Genomic DNA, 8597 nt, shown 5'->3' on the forward strand with positions numbered 1-8597 from the left:
ATGCTTAAAATATAAAGTCAGTGTAATATGTGCAAACAATCCCTAAGGCAATGTGCTACCATCTGCCTTAGGGAAGAGTCCATTATTTTGTTGCTCTATTACTCTGTGATGAAAATCTTTTCCTAAGCTTGCACACACCACATGCACACAATCAGCAAAGTGGCTTAATAAAATCTTGGTCAAAGGGTCAGTTGAGATTGGATGAAATTAACACAAGAATTCTACAGAAAATATATACTTCATTTTTTTCTTATATTTTACTTTTATAAAATGAATAATCTTTGGTCTCTTTTTCCAGGATTTGGGAAAAAATTGGAGAGAAGCAGGGTTAACAAAGAACGAGGTTCAAAAGAAGTATAGAATTTTATATCCTGAGACATTTATTCACTTAATTGACTACCCACTCATTCTTGTATGGTGAAAATGCAATTTATGGAATAGGAGGCAAATTGTGCAAACCATATATTATGAAAAGGAATAGTTTCCAAAATATAAAAGGAACTTAATAGCAAAAGAGCTAATAATCTGTTTAGAAAATGGGTTACAGATTTGAGTAGACATTTTGCAAAAAGAAAAAAGGATGCAAATGGTCAACAGGTATGTCAGTTATGCTCAATGTCAGTAACCATCAGTGGTAATGCAAATCAAATCTCAGTGAGGCCCACACCTTAGGAGAGACACCAAGATGGCTACCTAAGACATTCCTGAGCTAACCTCCTCCCACAGATGCCCCAAATGCACACCTACACACAGAGCAATTCACTGGGAGAAATCTAGAGACTAGCTGAGTGACTCCTTCACATCAGGTAAATGAGAAAATAGCCACACCTAAAAGGATAGGAAAAACGGACTCATACTTGTGCCATAAACACCAACCATGGCGTAGAGCCATACAATCAGGATTGAATGCTCAAATTCCAGCTTCTCCCTAAGGAATTAAAGAGTTTGAACTGTACTTCTAGCACCTCAAGTTTTAAGACTGCCTTTCTCCCCTCAAATATCCCACCTAGCCTGAAAACCAATTGGGTTTGCATCCAGGGGACCTATAGGACTATAGCAACCAAAGAAGCAGGTTCTTCAGAGTATGTAAGGATTAACCTTGGCTATCCCCTAGACTCAGGGCAAGGGAAGCAGGCAAAATTGAAAGGATATTGACTGTACACTTTATAAACTACCTGACGGCCTGGTTTCTAATTAGCATGCATTTAAGGACTGGCCATGAGGCCCCCCATCATCCTATTGGAACTCGGGGGAGCTGGTTGGCACCTCCCTGGGCTTCTCTTTCTTGCTTGCTCTAATAATAAACCAAATTGCCAATATCTTCCTGAAAGGAGCTATTACACACCCCTGTGGCCTAACTTTTATAATTGCCACTTAAAAGACAGTCACCGAAATCATGTGGCAGACAAAAACATCATCTCTGTTTGTCTCTGGATGGTGCTTTCCCAGCTGCTGCTTAAGGGTCTAGCTTCTGGTGAGTCTACACCTAGGTACTGAATGGCTATGTTTTGGGACTCTAATGGGTCCTGGTGCACCCTCAACTACTGGAACGACTAAAAACAAGTAGAGAGGCTTGGACAATCATAAACATTTGAGAGACAACCAGGAACTCGAGCTGGCCAGTAAGGTTCATCTCCTATGACAGACCAGTCTGTTAAGATTCAGAAATATGTCTATTTTTTCTAATGTGCAGAAAGCAACAGAAAGTCAATGAAATTGAAGAACCAGGGTTTTCTGTTTGTTGTTGTTGTTGTTGTTGTTTGCCTTGAAGATCAACTTATTAATTTAAATAGACTGTTATAAACTATGTTTTATGTAAGCCTCAAAACCACAATGGAAAAACCTATAGTAGATACACAAAAGATGAAGGAATCAAAGCACAGTACTGTAGAAAATCATCACATCATAAAGGAAGAGAGCAAGAAAGAGAAGGAAAAAAAGTACTGCAAAACAGAAAACAAATTTTTGGGGTTGGGAATGTGGAGCTGACTGAATCAATTCAACAGAGTTCCAGCCAAGCTATGGAGCAGGTAAATGAGCTAAAAGAGAAAGGCAATAAGACCCTGAGGGCAGGCAACATCCATGATGCACTGCAGTGCTACTCTGAAGCCATTAAGTTAGATCCCCAGACCACGTGCTCTATAGCAATCACTCAGCAGCCTATGCCAAGAAAGGGGACTACCAGAAGGCTTACAAGGATGGCTGCAAAACTGTTGACTTAAAACCTCACTGAGGCAAGGGCTATTGGGGCTATTGGCAGAAGGCCGCAGCCGTTAAGTTCTTAAAGTGATTTGAAGAAGCCAAGCAAACCTAGGAAGAGGGTTAAAAACATGAAGTAAATAATCCTCAGCTCAAAGAGAGCCTACAGAATATGGAGGCCCGGTTGGCAGAGCAGAAATTCATGAACCTTTTCGACATGCCTAATCTGTACCAGAAATTGGAGAGTCATCCAGGACAAGGATGCTGTTTGTACCTACCAGGAGCTGATAGAGCAGCTATGAAACAAACCATCCAACTTAGGGATGAAGCATCAGGATCCCCAGATCATGACTACTCTCAGAGTCCTGCTAGGAGTCAATCTCAATAATATGAATGAGGAGAAGGAAGTTGGAACACCCCCCCCAACTCCTCCTCCCATAAAGGACACCAAGCCAGAGCCAATGGAACAAGATATTCTAGAGAATAAGAAGCATATGCTGAAAGAGAAAAGGTTGGGGAATGAGGCCTACAAGAAGAAAGACTTTGACACAGTCTAAAGCACTATGACAGAGCCGAGGACCTGGACCAGATCAACATGACTTACATGACCAATCAAGAAGCTGTGTACTTGGGATCCCTGGGTGGCTCAGCGGTTTGGCGCCTGCCTTTGGCCCAGGGCATGATCCTGGAGTCTTGGGATCGAGTCCTGCATCGGGTTCCCAGCATGGAGCCTGCTTCTCTGTCTGCCTGTGTCTCTGCCTCTCTTTCTCTCTCTCTGTGTCTTTCATAAATAAATAAATCCTTTAAAAAAAAAAGCTGTGTACTTCTAGAGGGGCGACTACAGTAAATGCTGGGAGCTTTGTGAGAAGACCATCGAAGTAGGGCAAAAAACCAGGAAGACTATAAACAGATTGCCAAACCTTATGCTCAAATTGGCAACTCTTACTTCAAAGAAGAAAAGTACAAGGATGCCATCCATTTCCATAACAAGTCTTTGACAGAGCACTGAACCCCAGCTATGCTCAAGAAATGCCAATAGGCAGAGAAATTCTGAACGAGCAAGAGTGGCTGGCTTATATAAACCCGGACCTGGCCTTGCAGGTGAAGAACAAAGGCAATGAATGTTTTCAGAATGGGACTATCCCCAGGCCATGAAGCATTATACAGAAGTCATCAAATGGAATCCAGAAGAGGCCAAATTGTGCGGCAATTGAGCTGCCTGCTACCCCAGACTCCTGGGGTTTCAGCTGGCATTCAAGAACTGTGAGGAATGTATCCAGCTAGAGCCTGTCTTCATCAGTGGGTACACATGGAAAGCAGCTGCCCTGGAAGTGATGGAGGAAAAGCTATGGACGGCTACCACAAGATGTTAGATCTGGACTCCAACTGTAAGGAGGCTGCAGATGTTTACCAAAACTGTATGATGGCCCAGTACAAACGCCACCACAGCCCTGAAGACATGAAGTGACAGGCCATGGCTGACCCTGGGGTGCAGCAGATAAGTGACCCAGCCATGCAGCTGATCCTGGAGCAGATGCAGAAGGACCCTCAGATGTTCAGCAAACACTTAAAGAACCATGTAATAACACACATCCAGAAGCTGATGGATGTTAGTCTGATCGCAATTCAGTGATGATTTATTCATCATTCCTTTCCCTTCACCCTCATATGATAAGAAAGGCTGGGATGACAGCAAGCAGTGTCAAGCAGAGGAGAAAGCAGGGGAAAGTGAACAACTTCTCTCTATATATTTGTATAGACCTATGTGGAAGATACAGAGACTCATACTCACGTTACTTGCACTGCAGCTGCCTATCGGCCCTCCCAGCAGCACAAGCATTGGCTCTTCCACTGTGCTTAGGTTCCCTGTTCCCTTCCCTAACCTCAGTTGCTGTCTCAGCTGCTTTTCCATTGTTGGTGATTTTTTATTTGGGGCAGTAGGCATGTATGAGGAGGACACGCTGTTCTTCTCCAACCTCAGGTTCCAACTGTCTTCACATTGTTAACTCCACATGCCCTTCTGTAACAAAACAAGCCAGTAGAACATGGTTATTAAAAAAAGAAAACAAAACAAAACAAAATTTTAAATAGTAAGTTCATAGCTATCAATACTTATTTTAAATGTAAATGTGCTAAATTCTCCCATCAAAACAGAGTAGCTGAATAGAAAAGATGCAATAATATGTTGCATACAGAAACTTACTTTAGCTTTAAGAAGACACAGAGTCTGAAAGTGAAGGGATGGGTAAACATATTTCAAAAAACTAAAAAAAAAAAAAAAAACATATTTCAAAAAACTAGTGAAAGAATACAAGGGGTACTTATGAGCAAAACGGACTTTAGGCTAAAACCTATAACAGGAGAAAGATCATGACATAATAAAAGGTCAATTCATCAAGAGGATATAAAAATTGTAAATACTTATGTACACAACACTAAAGCCCTTACATATATATAGCAAATAAATATTGTATTTGTGAATATTATATAGGCTTTAAAAAAAGAAAGAAAAAGAAAAAAAAGAAAGAATGAATGAATCCTGGGCAACCTGGGTGGCTCAGCGGTTTAGCGTTGCCTTCGGCCCAGGGCCTGATTCTGGAGACCCGGGATCGAGTCCCACGTCAGGCTCCCTGCATGGAGCCTGCTTCTCCCTCTGCCTGTGTCTCTGCCTCTCTCTCTGTGTCTCTCATGAATAAATAAATAAAATCTTAAAAAAAAATGAATCCTGCCATATGGATATACCGCTCGGACATGATATTGAATAAGTCAGTCACAGAAGAATAAAGAATGCATTATTCCACTTATATGAGGTATATAAATAATTCAAATTCATAGAAGCAGAGTGTAGAATGGTGGTTGCCATTCTTGAGCTAATGGAGGGGATTATAGGGAGTCTTTAGTCAATGGGCATGAAGTCTTGTTATGCAAGGTGAATAAATTCTAGACTTCTGTACAACGTTCACATTATTACCAATACTCTATTGAATGCTAAGAATTTAAGAGGGTAGATCTCATGTTAAAGGCTCTTACCATACAAAAAATGAAAACATTCAAAAATAGCTTCTCCTATATTCCTGGCAAAGTGCTAGGTGTGGGAGTTATGTCTCTATCTTCTAGAAGCTAACGTGTTGGAGTTAGTGTTCATCATTTTAGACTGTAATAATTATTTCAGTGAACTTAATCAGAAAGACAAGGAACCTGCAAAGGACATCTAACTAAGCTAGAAATGCTTCAATAGGAAATTTTAACTAGGGCAAAAATAAATAGCTAAACTGGAAAAAAAAATACTTAGATTACAAATCTGCCTTTTTCATTTAAAAAGACAGATATCTGATAAAGTACAGTTTCAATGAACAGCTCAGATTTCATAGTAATGTAAAATTTAAGTAAAAGTCACAGATGGAAAATAGCAGAAAGATGAATTGAGTATGATCAGTGAATTTTTGCTATAATAACAAATCTGTTTCATATATTGGGTGAAATGTTTTGGTATTTATTTGATTAAAAACATTGATAAAAATTGAACTTGTGTTGACTATTCATAAAAGCACCATTAATAATCTTTGTATTAATTCAGACATCTTCCAGTGAAATGTCATGTACAAACACAGTGCAATTGAAACAGCTGTAGCTTCAAACTCTTATTTTCTCAACAAGAATTTTAAAAACCAAGTTATTCTATCTGTCTTACCCTCTGTGAGATTATTAGTAGATTATAAAACCTAGTTGTTTTAAAAATACTAATTTCATGCTAACACTATATTGATGAGAGAATAGTACGTGATCAGTATAGTATAGATAAGGTTATATATGCATACATATACATTTTCATTATATCCAATACAAATGAATCAAAGCAAGATTTCAGAACCTTTAATTTTATATAAGTAGTTTCTTTCTAGGTATGGGTTTTGTGTGTCAAAATAGCACCTAGTGGCCCTGTCCCAGGGAAGCATTCTTTAGCATGGGCACCTGGCAAGGAGGCAGGTAGCTAGCTCAAAGCAAATGTGATTATGCTTGTTGGTTCTAAACAATATGTCCTGTCTGGTTTTGCCATTGTCCTACCATTAAAATGAGAATTAAAAATGAGAATGAGTAACTCTGACTCAACCACATTTTATGGTGACAAACTTATTTTAGTTTTATAGCAGATACAAACAAATTCTACCAAAAATACAAGCTTAGTAAGCTCCATAAACCAGATACCAAGTGACAATGATACCATTTCTTACAGAATTAAAAAGTGACCTTCAAATTTAGGAAGGAACTGTCAACATATGAGTAATAGAAACAATTTTCTTTGGGCCTGAATATTTTAGTGCACATAATTTTGGTTTATGGCCTTTATTTCATATGAAAAGATACCAAAACATACTCAGCTGCTCTATTTTTATGTCTGCTTTAAAAAGCCAAAGGTTAATTTAAACATATCAAATGCATTTAAAAGTATATTCTTGATTGAATTAGGTGTTTCCCGACTGAATTTGAGTTTTGTGATATTTGGAACTAAAGTTTCTATTTCCACTATACCTGTTTTAAATGCAACAAACAATGATCAAGGTTGCCTGGGGACTGTGACCTTTGAATTCTTATAATAAATAGTAAGATTCAAAATTTACTTACTTTTAGAAGCACTGGTGAATCTAGAAAGGTCAAGGACAAGTATTACCTCTATGGCTCTGTGTGTGTGTGTGTGTGTGTGTGTGTGTGAGAGAGAGTGTGTGCGTGTGTAAACCATAAAATTCTTATTGGATTGATGAAAATATCATTTATTCCAGATACTGTGGTAAAGGCTTTTACACATATCTTTCATTCAACCCTCACAAGCATTCTAGTGATAAGGACACTAAGACCCCAAGAACTTAAATAAATTTATCTGTTTCATACACATATAGTGGTCAAGCTGGGATTAAAAGCCTGCCCTCTCTGCCCGTAGAATCAGTGGTTGTCTTTTCATTACCCAGGCTGCCTGTGCATATTTTTCTTTTTCTGACAATATTTTTTTCTGCATAAATTGTTAATATTCTAATACTAGTTCTGTGGACCTGGCCCCAGTGAGATTTCTCACTCTATATTGTTTGAAACTTTTCAAAATGTTACCCATATGGAGAGGTAAAAAAGTAAGCACTTTATAACTTTCATTTTATTGACTTAAAAGGTCATTATAAATTCTGGTTATTTTCCCTATAGTTTTGCCTCTTTTCTTACAACTTCCCAGTCATTATCGACCTATGAGAAACTTATAAAATTTGCTATAATTTTTATCTGATTCCATAGTCTTTGAAGCAAGACTGTGTTCCATCTCCTATACATATCACTAAGCTTTTAAATAGTTTGACCAAATGTCCTTATGTTTAAAACAGGTTGCAAACAATTATTACAAAAATGTACATTTAAGTTGGAGGCATTACCTCACCCACCAATTCAGCTGTTTTGACTGGATATGTACTGACTTAATTTTGGAGTTGCCTTTTAGTAGAACAGTATTCCATCAATATGCAATAAATTGGAAGGAATTTAGAAACTGTTCTGATGGCAGAAGCACTAAAAGTCGTGCTCTCGAAATCATTGAGCAGCTTCTGTATTTTTGCACCCATTTGCTGAAATGACAACTATGTACAATGCTAAGTGTATAGCAGGACCAATTTCAATGGCTCACTTTACAGCTTTGGAAAATAGTGCTGTGTGTGGACACTACCCATCGATATTGTAATTGAACCCAAGTCCCTCTGCCCTATGCACAGCAAAGTCAATCACTGAGACATCAAGTCTGCAGCAAGGAAAGAGTCTATTTTGAGAAGCACCCAGATGAGGAGACAGGAAAGTAAGCCTCAAATATGCCTCTTCAAACAGGAATTGAACAAGAATTTTTTTTTATAATCATAGGGGTTAAGATTACATACATATTGATGAAAAGGGCAGGGAAATGTATGACTATTCATGAGGAATATGGAGCATGTGCATTGAGTAACCATATATTTAACACACATCCTATGTTCACTCTGAGGTGGAGATTTAATAATAGAATGAGGCAAAATTCAGGCCCTGACATTAGGAGGTTATCTTAGAACAAGTAGAAGGGGCTCAGGGAATGTTCTGAGAGCTGGCATACACTGGGTGAGGTCTTGGGTTATTTATCTCCAGTAAGGAATGCAGGGTCTTGTTTGTTCCTGGGATGGAACGTGTCAGTTGACCTTGAGTTCAGGTTTTGCAGAGACAGCTAGTGGACTTGTTACTTGAGTCTGAAAGGACACAATAGCTGATTACAAGGAAATAGTTCTCTGAAAACCAAGCTTTAACTTTCTACCTCAAGATACAAGAAAAATCTCAAGTAAACAACCTTACACCAAAAGAAGCTAGGAAAGGAACAACAAATGAAGCCTAATACCAGCAGAAGA

The 8597-nt window shown here is 38.6% G+C and overlaps 1 pseudogene; it reads left to right on the forward strand.

Moving 5' to 3' along the window:
• The first annotated feature begins 2021 nt into the window (after positions 1-2021).
• LOC140611985 (stress-induced-phosphoprotein 1-like) lies at positions 2022-3832 on the forward strand (annotated as a pseudogene).
• The last annotated feature ends 4765 nt before the right edge of the window (positions 3833-8597 follow it).

This window comes from Canis lupus, chromosome 1, assembly GCF_048164855.1.
Source record: "Canis lupus baileyi chromosome 1, mCanLup2.hap1, whole genome shotgun sequence".
Classification (NCBI taxonomy): Eukaryota; Metazoa; Chordata; class Mammalia; order Carnivora; family Canidae; genus Canis; species Canis lupus.